The following is a 13,424-nucleotide window of genomic DNA, read 5'->3' on the forward strand; positions in this document are numbered from 1 at the left end:
GACAGAGGGTGTTTGCTGTTTGTCAACAAAAAACGACAGCCATCTAAGGTAAAACTAAGGGCTTGCTATAAAATGCATATGTTTGTAGACTTTCTGTTTAGCTCAATATACGGTCATAAATCTAACAAGTTCGTGCTTGTGTCAATTTCTTTAAGCCAGTAATGCTTTTGTACCAGTGTGTTCCACGATTCTTGCGCTTTGGATATCATTCACAGCCCAATTTCCTGACACAAAGTCATTGTAATAAATAAAAATAAGAACAGTTTTCTAATCTTTTGTGACATACTGCGATTTGCGTTTTTAGACACATCATTTTACTCATAACCCGAATATTTCATGCCCTTCTCGTAATCAATCTCTATTTTCGGTAGATATTGATGTTATCATTGAGCAGCAGAATATATGTCGACTTAATCATTTTCGTTAGATAACTCGAAGAAATACAAAACCAAAGTTTGAAACAGGAAGTTTTGAATGAAATGAAACTATCGATGGTTACCGGTAACGGACATGAAAAAAAATCCGGAAATCGTAATTTTTTAAAAATAAAAAAATTCGGGGCGGGGACGATTTCAGTGGGGCGGGCGGGGATGAAAATCTATCAATTAATTTTAATTGGCCTTATATAGTATGCATATTAGCTACACTATTAAAAAATCTTTCAAATTAACCTCCTTTTAATTATTTCAAAAAATATTTCTCATTACTGTATTTCGTTCCAATAATAATTGTTAAAGTCCATGTTCATGGAATTCAACAATTAGGACCATTTCAATGCACATTTAAAACTTTAACCAAAAGATCCCAAATTTACATGCCAAATATGACAAATGTCTGATGACCCAATAGACATAGTCATAACCTACCTTTTATGACAACTGGTTGTACTGTTTGTTTTATGGTGGTATAGTTGGACACGCCTTGTGGGGCTGAAATGTGAACATCAAGGGTTAGAAAGTTAGCCAAACAAATATCCTAACCAAGCTGTGATAAACTAAATTGCTAACCTTGTCTGAATCAATGCATTCTCAAAAACATTTTTTTGAAATACTTTAAAAGTATAAATAAATATAATTGACATACAAGCAAATTCGGTATGGTAATTCATATACATAAATGTTAATACATTAACTTATCAAGAATCAAGCATATAGTTGAAAATTTAACATCATTATTTTTCAAAATAGTTTAGAGTGAAAAACCCTAATTTAACTGATTTTTTGTTTTTTTTTTGTTTTGTTTACTTGTAAATATGCCAGATTTCTAGTTAAATGTCTCTACTGTAATCTATCAAATTATCCTTTAATAACATTTCAATCTTTAATTCACTGATTCTAACAAGCATAGCAGATAATTCTGTAATAAGAAATTCAAAGCATACATTTTTACAATGGCTTCACACATGTCACATTAGCAATTCCAATGTAAAAAACATTTGCTTCAATTCATGCAAATCAATGTTTTCTCACATTTTACAAATCTGAGAACAATTCAAAGCTTGGTTATCTAAAACAATTAGCTACATATGTACAAATGATAAAGCATCTTCCCGTAAATATCCAATGCATCAACCCATCAACGAAGACATAATGCTACACCAAACTGATCAGGTGTTCTTTTTTCTAAAATCTATATACTGATATACACACAAAGATAAATGTGCTTCATTTATAACACTCCCAAAATCTACTAGACCGAGATTTCACTTCCTGTATGAAAAGAAGTGAATCTCTGTCGCTTCTCTTAATATTGCATTGTCTTTTGTTTTTTAAGATGTAAGCATACAAAAAATACATCAGGGTTTCCAATGCAAGATAAAATTATATTAATTTTTTCGAAGCATTAAGTATAAAACTTTACATATTCTTTCTTAAAAAAATGCAACGAATCGGTTTGATGGAACACAATGTGTACATCGTTTGAAATTAATTCTGTCAAGTGTAATCTTCAAGTTTGGCTAAGATATTAATTCAACAAACAGTTCTACTGCAAAAGTATTGTCCTTCTAAACTAACAAATATCACACATATCTGCACATGAAGTGGTGTGATTAATATAAAAACAAATCCAGAAGCTCTACATGATTTCATAATTTATAAAAAAAGTGAATGATACATGTATCTTACATTGAAACAAATGAAGATTGTGAAACTGTCAGATAATTTTGAACATTCAATTGAATTTTTTTACAAGTCTGTTAATATTTACCATGATTTTTTTTGTATAATAAATTCTGGACTATTTATGAAATCATGTTTATCACAAGTGAAACAAGCCTAGAATAAACAGTTTTGGACTAAATACATGTACCAGCAGCTTTCCAAATTTTAACAAATAATTGTCAAATTCTGTAAACAAATAGACCTGGTCTACTGGTAATCTTAATGAATAAGCAATTACCAAATTCTTTAATTCTAGACTTCACGGATTTCATCCTGTGTACTTATTTTTATCAGTTAAATGTTTATAATGTTCATTTACTTAAGGCTATACCAGAATTAATCTTATAAATGGGTTTGGAAGGTTATTCTATCAATAATTGAAGGACTGATTATTTTTGATAAGATGCCTATGTGGCATGAACAATTTTATGAATGGCAGGGTAAATCACAAGTACTGTCCAATAACAGCTGATCCCACACACAAACATTTATTTCTGGAACAGCCTAAGTTAATAAATACTAGTTACAAAAAATTCTACAGTGCTTATTTTTGTTTGTATATATACAAATAAACAACAAACAAAGTTCACATTTGTTACTTCTTGTGTCAACTTGAGCTTATGTGTGTGAAAGTGAAGTATGCAATGTTCCATGTATGTATGTAACAATACTAAAACTGCTTTCCTGTTGTCCTTACCCTTGCTTGTATATGATACTGTAGTTGTAGCATTTGTGTTACCAGCATAAGTTGTTGAGTATGATGACACCTGAGGAGTAGTAACAGCTGTTGGATATACATAGGTGGCAGCACTAGAAGCCTGGATTGGTGCCTGCACTTTTTGCTGTGCTACAACTCTGGGTGTAGCATAATTTGTTGTATTTGTTGAATATACTGGTTTGGCAGCTGCTTGAACATGAACTAATAATAAAAAAATAATACATTTTATATTATTGTAGTTTTTGTGTCAAAAAACTATTTGCATCAATAATATGAGGCCCCAAAAAACTATTTGTTTGTTTAAGGTTTATTAACAAAAATAGGGTAGAAAGGTCAGTATTCATATTTCTTTTTTATTGACATGATTAGGAGTCATGCTGTCCATTTTGCTATGGTCCGTGTGGTCTATAAGCAGAATTTCCCAATATCTTTAATGAGTTGATTATTTCCCTAAGTTATTAATTTGAAAAAATTAGCAAAGTGTTTATTTCATATAAGGAGTTTCAAATTTCCTAAAAACAACTGTCATATTTACGATTGTGTAAAATAAGGATGTATTAAACAATTGATTTCTTTTATCATGCTTAGTGGCAACTCTAACTTCACTTTTGACAAGACTTCAATTGATTGTTCATTCATTTTATTAGCCTGAATGAAAGGTGTAGGTTTGATAAGGTCCCAGTATTTATTTGGCAAGTTTTTCTGTCAAAGTCTCATATTAAGATTAACTAAGCAATACAACAATAAGTCACAGCTGAATAATGACTTTGAAATTTGTTAAAATATCTTCCTACAGGCATTTGATATTGCATTTGACTTAAAACAGAGCTTATGTATCGACAAAAGATAAATATGACTTGAATATTAAGGCTGTTTCACAGACCTTATTTTTGATGAAAATCATAATTTTAACGCTTTATTAACATGATTCAGTAAAGCTTCATTAAGCTTGGCACAAACATTTCACTTTCCATGTTTTTTGTCATCAACTTGACATATTTACTATCTTTAAACAAAAGGTTAATATTTTGGGTCAAATATGGCTAGTACTGAACTCAAGTCCTTTAAAAGTGGACTAAGAAATATACATTTTAGCTGTTCATGACAAATTTAGTGTGTGCATTGTGTAAGTACATCTAGAAATTGACAATGAGGGTCGGTTGAAAACAAAACTTTACGACAAAAGAGATGATTTCAGCTTTCCAATTGTGAACTTTCCATTTCTAAGTAGCAACATTCCAGCAGCACCTGCATACGGGGTATATATCTCCCAATTGATACGATATTCCCGTGCTTGCATTTCCTATCATGATTTTCTTGATAGAGGTTTGCTGCTCACAAGGAAGCTATTAAACCAAGAGTTCCAAATAGTGAAGTTGAAATCATCCCTTCGTAAATTTTACGGACGCCATCACGAGTTGGTTGACCGTTATGGAATAACCGTTTCACAAATGATATCGGATATGTTCCTTACGTCGTAACTACAATCCCCTTCCCTTTCATGAATATGACCTACCGAATTAGACTATTTACCGGATTTGTAATCACATAAGCAACACGACGGGTGCCACATGTGGAGCAGGATCTGCTTACCCTTCCGGAGCACCTGAGATCACCCCTAGTTTTTGGTGGGGTTCGTGTTGTTTATTCTTTAGTTTTCTATGTTGTGTCGTGTGTACTATTGTTTTTCTGTTTGTCTTTTTCATATTTAGCCATGGAGTTGTCAGTTTGTTTTAGATTTATGAGTTTGACTGTCCTTTGGTATCTTTCGTCCCTCTTTTAATTTAATATACAATATACCCTCTTTTGTACACACAAACACACACATATATATATATATATTATCAAGGTGGAATAATTGTATGATTTCTAATCACTACAATATCTGTTTCCATTTTTAATGTTTTTTTCACATTCACAGAAGGCCATATTTCTCCAGTCTCTGTACAAAATATCTGTTTATCTTAAATGTATTTACCCATTCAAAAAACAACATTCCCTTCAGTCTTTTAATTATGTAAGTTTTAGTTTTAACAGTATCTTTCCAGTTTAGCTGTACACAAAACTGTTGTACTCAAATAAAAGTTAATAGACATTTTGTTCTTTTAAATCTGTATCTGCTTTGTTTGCTTAACATTATCTTTGCATTCTATTTACATGAAACGAAATCAGAAAAAAGAAAGTTTCCTGTGAAACATTCTCCTTACCTGGCTGATAATGTGTTTCAGCACCACTGTATGATACAGTTGCTTGAGCTGGTTGATAATATGCTTTCTGATCATATGTTCCTGCAGGCTGTCAATAGAAATAAACATCATTAAAATGTGTTGCTCTCCCCTCTCAACAAAAATAACCCAATAATGCCTTCATTCTACTAATTATATACATGTATGTGATGGAGATCAATGGCTATTTAACATCCAGTGGCAAGTTAAATGAATAGTCTGGATGAGAAAATGATAATGTAATATTGATATATTCTCTAGTTTGTACTAGACTGATGTCTATCATACACTGAGCTGATTTTCTAATAGGCTAACAAGTATATGTCAGGTAAAAGTCTACAGGATGACATGTCGCCTATCTTCCCTAGCCAAGGGTTACGACCCACTTCCCTCCTCTCCAACTTTGGAGGATTGAGATAGTATTTCAGAGACACAAAGTAATAATTTTCATTGGATGCAGTTCAATCAAAAATTGCCTATAACATGATCACACGTTAAAGTAGAAAATGAAGGTAAACAATTTCCACATGCTGATTGTACAACAAGTCTTTACACCAAATATGCGACAATATTTAGTGACAATTTAAATGTTTTTAATCACCTAAATGAAGTTCCTAAGTATGTTTCTTACACAAATTTTGGAATGTAAACAAATAATTTTCGTTTTCTGCTTCACAAAGTTTGTAGACTTTAGACTCTTCTGTGTTTTCACCTCCACACTGAAGAGAGTTCACATGCTCCAATTGGTCAAGAATAATGCAATTGGAATGGGCGTGACTTTAATCAACTGATAGATGGCACAACATGGTTATCACAAAGGTTGGCTTGATCTGCCAAGGTGGAAGTAGATCGTACTCTTGGCATGCATGTCACCCTACCTGGACACATTATTCTGACTCCAAGACGACCAGTCTTTGCTCTAACTTCTAAATGCCATGAGCTTAGCAAGAGAAGCAGCAAATACCAATTTTCTTTCTTTTTACCTGGCAGATCTTTTGAACCAACGACCTCCTACTCTCAAGGCGAGCATGCTTCCAGACCTATCACCAGAGGCTATTCATATACATGCATTTATGAATTGGAGGACCTGATCTGAATAGAAACCTTTAAATTGTTCTGGAAAATCAGCAAACAAGAAATAACCAGAGAACCTATTTTTTTCCATTTTCCTTTAGTATAATCATTGGCCATTTAAATTTGTGTGGCATACATGCTAGTTGAAAGGAAAGTAAAACCTTCCATGGCAAATAGCTCGTTCAATACATGTTTGCACAGTGCTTTTTCATCCGTTTCTTTAATTTTAAACGTTTAGTAACAAATGGTAAATGTAGTTAAAAGTAGCATCTACATGTAATTGTCTTAAAAAAAATTCAGATAGGAGTTGGTAATATTACAAAAAATAACCTTGTAATACTTACAGTAACTGCAACTTGTGTACGTGTATATGCATACTGTGGTGCAGCAGGTGTAGTCTGATATCCTTCATATCCACCTGCAGCCCTTGGTGCAGCAGCTGCAGCATAAGCAGCCTGAGGTGCAGCTGCTACATAGGCAGTCTGAACAGTTGGGTTATGCAGCTGTTGGTTGGGGTTGGCCAGTAGGATATACAAAGTGAGCCATCTTATCGGGCTACCTACAAAGAAACATAAATATGTAAATCTTCAAAAACTACTTTTTAATATTGTTTTGTTAACTTTTTCCTAATGGGATCAATCATTTTTTATTCGTTGGTCCAGGTGTCTATTTACACAATATTTCAGCAAAGTAGTACATTTCTTTTAAGCTATATCATGTACTGCGCTGTGCTTCATCAATGTCGCAATTTGCGATTTTTTTATCTAATCTGGACACAAAATATGTCTGCCGGCGATATTTCTGTCGCAAACATTTTCCTATGTACAAATTTTCATTTTCTTGACAATATCTTCATTTAAATTGGTCTGGTATTTTTTTTACATCTAATTGTATATTATCCAACAAAAAACAACAAACATATGACTTTGTTGTGCCCTACTCCTCCCCAAAATGCACAAAAACAAAATGATGTACAATGTAACAAGAGGGTTTATTGTTATGAAAGTTGTGCACAATTCAATGCTTGAATGATTTTCAGTGAAGAGTTATGTCCAATTTTATTGGATTTTGACAATGTTTGTGAACTAAACATAATTTACATAAAGTATAAAATATTATTTCCTGTTTCTTCTTTCTTTTTTATATATCTTTTGGTTTTCAATTCTAGTGTTTATATTTTAAAGCTGATTTTTGTGATCTGCTTGGATTTTTATTCATTTATTGAATTTAATTGGCAAACCCGGAATTATCCTCATACGTTCCCAGAATCAGATCCGGTTTTATTTACATTTCCCGTTGTGCCAATGATGGCAGCCATTGTTGTTTTTGACAGTCATAGATATGTTTTTTGACAGTCACAGATATGTTTTTACCCGGATTTACACATCACTGGTTGGCGATTTTCTAGGGGTTGAACAAAATAAACATTGCTGTGATGATAATAAAGATGAAAATGAATTTGAGATCATTTGGCAATATTACTAGAATGTTAGAAAAATCCATGAAAAAAAACACCGGACATTCGGACCTGAATTCAACAAAATTTTACCACAGATCCATTATTCACTGGATTTGTCTGACGGTCCAACATATTTCATGTAGCCTGATTTCAGGCATTTGCTAAACAGCTATGTATACAAATTTGTACTATTAAATAAGAACAACAGCCAGTGTTTCAAATTTCTAACTAATACATCTGACCAATATACATGTAAACATTACAGTCATTGTTTGTAAGAACAATTTCTAAATGGATTAGACCACCTAACAATATCTGCCCTCATGAGTCATGGTGATTGTCATGTGTGTCAAGACAATAGCAGCCCTCAACTCAATGTAGCCTTCTGAAATGGCAAAGACATGAGGACCGTAAATTGATGAAATTTTGGCTGATCCGAGTCAGGTTTAAAAAGATCGTCTGATTGCTTGACAGTAACACAAATTTATATTGTTTTCCAAGCACCTTTTAGATTCAAGTTCGATCTTGTCAGCGCTTTATTACATCAGGTAAATGTAGGTCGTTTGTAAGCTGTCTTCGTATTTTAGCCCACTCAGTCACAACTTTGACTATTAAGTGCCGTTAGAAAGAAAACCATTGTCATTTATAGCTTGTGTTTATTGAAATACATGTCCGAGCTCCATTCTCGATTTTGTAAATAAACAGATGAAACAATGTCGGTGACAATTTTGTTTTTTAAACTTGTTCTCATCATTCTCATTGATTCAATAAAATACTGGCTACAATTTCGCAAAAATTGTCAGGTGTTCATGTTGATTGATGGGCAATCGCCAGTGCTTCTGCACAAGTCCTATAGAATTTTACTAGACTGGGCTTCAGACTTCTGATAGAGGTTGTCATAAAACATGTACAATGTAATAAAATTAAATAAATCATGTGGTTATGTAGCACCATAAAAACACAGGGCAAAAACTACTTTAGCTAGACAAAAAACGTAGGCAACCTGAAATTATTTCCCAGAGACTGAAATTTTGAGTTGGCACTAAATTTTAATGTCTGGTGGCCAATTGGCAACTTCATTTCAGAAGCCACTTTGCTGAATAGTCCGGACCTTTAAAACTTTTAAGTTGTTCCAAATGGTTGGACTCTTTTCAATGGCCATTGATGCCATAGCAGCCATACACAAGACCTGCAACTTTCCTATTCAAAAATTTCAGTCCCAACTTGCTCCAATAATAATAGAATTTTATACCGGTTTTGTGCTGTTTATTTTCATGTCTCCCAGACCCTATAGTGCTTATTTCATTATTGGTTTTGACTTTCATCAGATAGTGAAGAGAAATTAAAATATAGATTTCATTTTAAAGCACACGAAGTAAGTCTTGGCTGGATGTCTTTTCGTCGTGTTCCTTTCTTGGTTCGCGTTATGAGACGCCATTTTTCAGACATGCATGCGGTTTACATTTCCTTGTCTGATTTTTGCATTTGAATGGGTTTATATATCTCAGTATTTGATTGAATGTTAATCTATAATTGCTAAACGTGTAGTTAATATTATTGAAATTACCTGTATTGAGCTGTTAATTTGAAAAATTACCAATAAACCTTGTTTTTTTGATTGCTAAATAGTAATGAATGCCCGAAATTATCACAGACTCAAACAATGACGTCACACATATATTATTTTAGCAGTCGGTTAATTCGGCCTAAAAAATTCTCGGCCTATAACAAGCTCGCACCTTAATTTCTAAATGAAATTTAACATCTTGTTTGGCAAATTGCTGTTCTGTTTTTGTTTATTTTTTCTATTACAACGTTTAGTTTTACCTAGACCTAGTTTCGTAGCTAGAGATAGATCGGCGGACCAGTTTAGTGATTTGCTATGGTGGTATCAGATCCGTTCGCGCCCAATAAACTTTCGCACCCTACACGTTCGCACCTCGCACGTTCGCACCCAAGGTCCGTTCGCATGCCGTTCACGTTCGCGCCCAATTTTAATTCAAATTCCAGTTGAATAATTGGAAAATCATGATTGTTGTTTTTAATTAGTTGACCAGTGCGTTGAAAAAAACGACACTCGGTCATTTTGAAATTCAAATTACCGTGAGTAATCATTGACACATTGCTTAGGCTGATCTAGGCTGAGGATGCCATGACGACAATTTTAGGAAACCTTCAAAGCGACACAGGATTGAGCAAGAACGCATTGACTTCTACTTCACTACTCCACCTAACAGAAAGTATGATAGTAAATACTCATAGACTATAATTACACTCTCATGAAAATAAAAAGTTCCACGAATATTATTTACCTACGAAAACATGTTTAACCCCAAATGCCCCAGCCTATTTTTAAATAACAAAGTTGAATAATGATCCCAAGTCAGTACAAGCTCTAGAAAGATTTAAAGTTTCAGGTACGAACCATTTGATTTGAGGAGGCAGTCTGAGATATTTGAGAGAGACAAAAATTGACTCTGATTCTTGCCTTAAAAAAAAATTCTGTTCGTATCTGGTTCATCCGTGAAAACAAAAGTCTGGTCCACTTTTTTGCTATTAAAACGAAAATTTCCAACAAAATTATTTAGCATTAAATGATAATGATGAAACAAACGGGCGTATTTTTTTTTGTGGCCGGGGTTTGCATGTCTGACCGGAATGTCTGTTTCGCCCATTGCCAAGAATCTGTCCGGTTTAAGGAGATAACTCAATTTGATAACAATTATCTGTATCGACAAGGACGATAATCCATCCTCGCTCCACATGAGGTTACTAAATAATTTGACATGTGCGATAAGACTCACAATTATGGGGTTGAACACCCGCTGGTCTGTAAAGATAACTTCAGTGAAAACCAATACCAGATGTTATCGCTAAAATAATTTGGATTCATGTTTTCTGTATTTTGGTGCAATTTGTAAAATTAATTGAAGGCCGGAGTTCCGATCTTTGTTGAAACCGGGGACTATTGAATTAGTGTATTAATTAGTCCTAGTTGAAACATTAAAATGGCGCAAGATGTTTGACCCAAATTGGTAAATGAAAAATGCATATAAATAAATTAGATTTTCTTATTCAAAATGGATTGATCATCAAACTGACTGAAATGTATTTGAAATTTTAGTTCAACTAACACAATTGGCCGAAAGGTCGTTGTCTAACGATTCTTTTATTTATTATTTTTATGTGTTTATATATAACAGGTACCTCGAGAATTCGGAATGTCTGTTGTTTAATTCAATTTTAAAATTCATTGACAGTTAATAATTATTAAATTTACACTCACTTTGAGTGAGGATAACAGCACAATTCCGCGAGTTCTGATTTGTTTTTCGTAAATTCTTTTGTTATAAATGAAGTCGTTAGTTTTCTCAATTGAATAATTCCATATTTTTTTAATGTTGGGGCCATTAATATCAGACTATACGTACGGTATGTTTTTTCCCTCAACGTTGAAGACCGTACGGTTGTCTATAGTTGGATACGACCACCTATACCAAGTCAGGAATATGACAGTTGTTACATGTATCAATTCATTTGATGTGTTTTATCATTGGATATTGCCATTTGATTACATACTTTTCGTTTTGAATTTTCCTCGGAGTTCAGTATTTTTGTGATTTTACTTTTTTTCGTTTGAACTTTGGTGGACAGTTGTCTTATTGGCAATCATATCACATTTTTCTTATTTTCATATGTATGTTCGATGTGTATTGTGTATCTTCAATATATACTTTAGATCTTTTGTATTCTGTTAGATAAGTTTCGTGCCCAATGTATAGGGAAAGCATTTTCCTACTAATTTTAACACAGCCTTGTGTTGTGCTTTTAAGTCAGGAACAAATTACTTGTAATTATGAAGTTGTCGTTTCATGCTATCCACGAGAGAAAATATGACACAGAAATTTTGTTAGTCTTATGTGTGTGTGTGTTTTTTTTCAATTTTGGTTTATTTATATGTTACGGAGTTTTGTGTAACGTTCTTTTCGCTAAACTATATATAGTTATAACATTATTGTATTGAATATCCCCAGTGGCGGATCCAGAACTTTTCCTAAGGGAGGCCCTCTGTCTGACCTAAAGGGGGGGGGGGCTCTACAGTCATGCTTCAGTTATTCCCTATATAATCAACCAAATTTTTCCCACGAAAGGGGGGCCCGGCCCCCCAGGCCCCCCCCCTGGATCCGCCTATGATCCCCCTTTTTTGCGTTAAAGACCCATTGGTGACTATCGGTTGTTTTCTGCTCTTTTGTCGGGTTGTTGTCTCTTTTTATAACACATTTCCCGTTTCCATTCTCAATTCTATTGAAGTTATAAAGCTACTATACGATATGAGTTTAGCTAATTGATAAAAGCCATACAGTTACTTATACGGTTGCACGAAGAAAGTGAGAAAGCGTCATTTCAAAAGCAGATTCTACCTTTTGTTTGTATCTACGTTATGACAACAAACTTAAATCATGTCTGAAAATAAAATCTAGGAAATGTCATATTTATTGACCTTTTCCTGTTTTTAATAAAATAATACAAGCTTCCAGCATTGTTTCCACCATATATCCACCTCGAGTATCCACAGGTATATAGCCTGAAGCTGACATGTTAATTGTCATACAAGTACCTGTTCAAAGCTAACAATTTTTATCGTTTTGTGAAGAAATTATTGACTTTTTAATTAATATTGTTTCGGTTCAATGAGTTTTAATTCAGTTGAAGAGCTTGGGATAAAATAAAATGACAAGGTAATTAATTCTATAAACAACAGTTTATTTTCATTTTATACAAGAATACTGTTGTATTTAAATATATATATGTTAGTTTCGATTATTTTAGTCATCAACAAGTTTCTTTTGACGGCGAATGTAAATTTATATCATCATGGTAAAACGTGTCTTAAAAGGTGCTAACTTTCTAATGTATTGTGCGCACACATTATTCGTATATTTAGTTTTTAAGGCCACACCAATTTAATTTCTTGTTCTACGGATTTTTGGACTCCAAAATTTGGGGCGAGCGAGCGATTTGAAAATTTTAATAAAAAAATATTTAATTTGCAAATTTTTGAGGCGAAGCTTGAAAAGTAAAGGCGAGCGATTATAATTTTTTTTTTGTAAACATAAAATAGTAGGTTTTGACAATATTAAAGCTTGATTTATCACTTGTACTTTGACATTTCTTTAATTTCTGAAGTATTTTTTCCCTGTTCACCAAGAAATAATTAAATCTGGATTATGTATGTGTGACTGACAATGAGACAATTCTCCATACAAGTCATAATCAGTTTGGGGACAACCCCTTAATGTTATAAATATCCCTTTTACATGTTTTATGAGGGATCAATATAAGTTATAATATATTTGTTTGTACAAAAGGGCTCATATTTTCTCAGAGAACTATATATCTATCTGGTATTAAATGGTCAAAACATGTCCAAGAATTTTGTAATATTCCTGGACTTTAACCATGTTGACACATTTACTTTAAAAGTTTAATATTATTCAAAATAAGTGGACCCCTCTTTTTAGAAAAAGTTGTTTAAAAAATGATGTAACTCTTCTCTTTTTGAGTTCAAAATTCTAAGTTTTCAAAGGTTTTGTATAGAAGAACTATACAAATCCTTGGTATTTCTATTTTCTTTTCTACATCAGTAAAATGACCCCTTGTCTGAGGGAGGATTGTTCTCAACCTGATAATAACAAACACAGGTCAAAATACGGCCTTTTACACAGGGCTTTGATACAGACCAAACAGCAGGCTATAAAGGACCCCAAAATTATTAGCGTACACAA

At 33.2% G+C, this 13,424-nt stretch overlaps 1 long non-coding RNA gene across 1 annotated transcript; it reads right to left on the bottom strand.

Moving 5' to 3' along the window:
* Window positions 1-797: 797 nt before the first annotated feature.
* LOC139509744 (uncharacterized) lies at window positions 798-9,300 on the bottom strand. The gene is made up of 5 exons (XR_011661826.1): window positions 9,206-9,300; window positions 6,524-6,738; window positions 5,088-5,175; window positions 2,860-3,081; window positions 798-929 (listed from the first exon to the last, which is right to left on the bottom strand). It is a non-coding gene; the product is annotated as an uncharacterized lncRNA (long non-coding RNA).
* Between the last annotated feature and the right edge of the window lie 4,124 nt (window positions 9,301-13,424).

This window comes from Mytilus edulis, unplaced genomic scaffold (assembly GCF_963676685.1).
Source record: "Mytilus edulis unplaced genomic scaffold, xbMytEdul2.2 SCAFFOLD_1974, whole genome shotgun sequence".
Classification (NCBI taxonomy): Eukaryota; Metazoa; Mollusca; class Bivalvia; order Mytilida; family Mytilidae; genus Mytilus; species Mytilus edulis.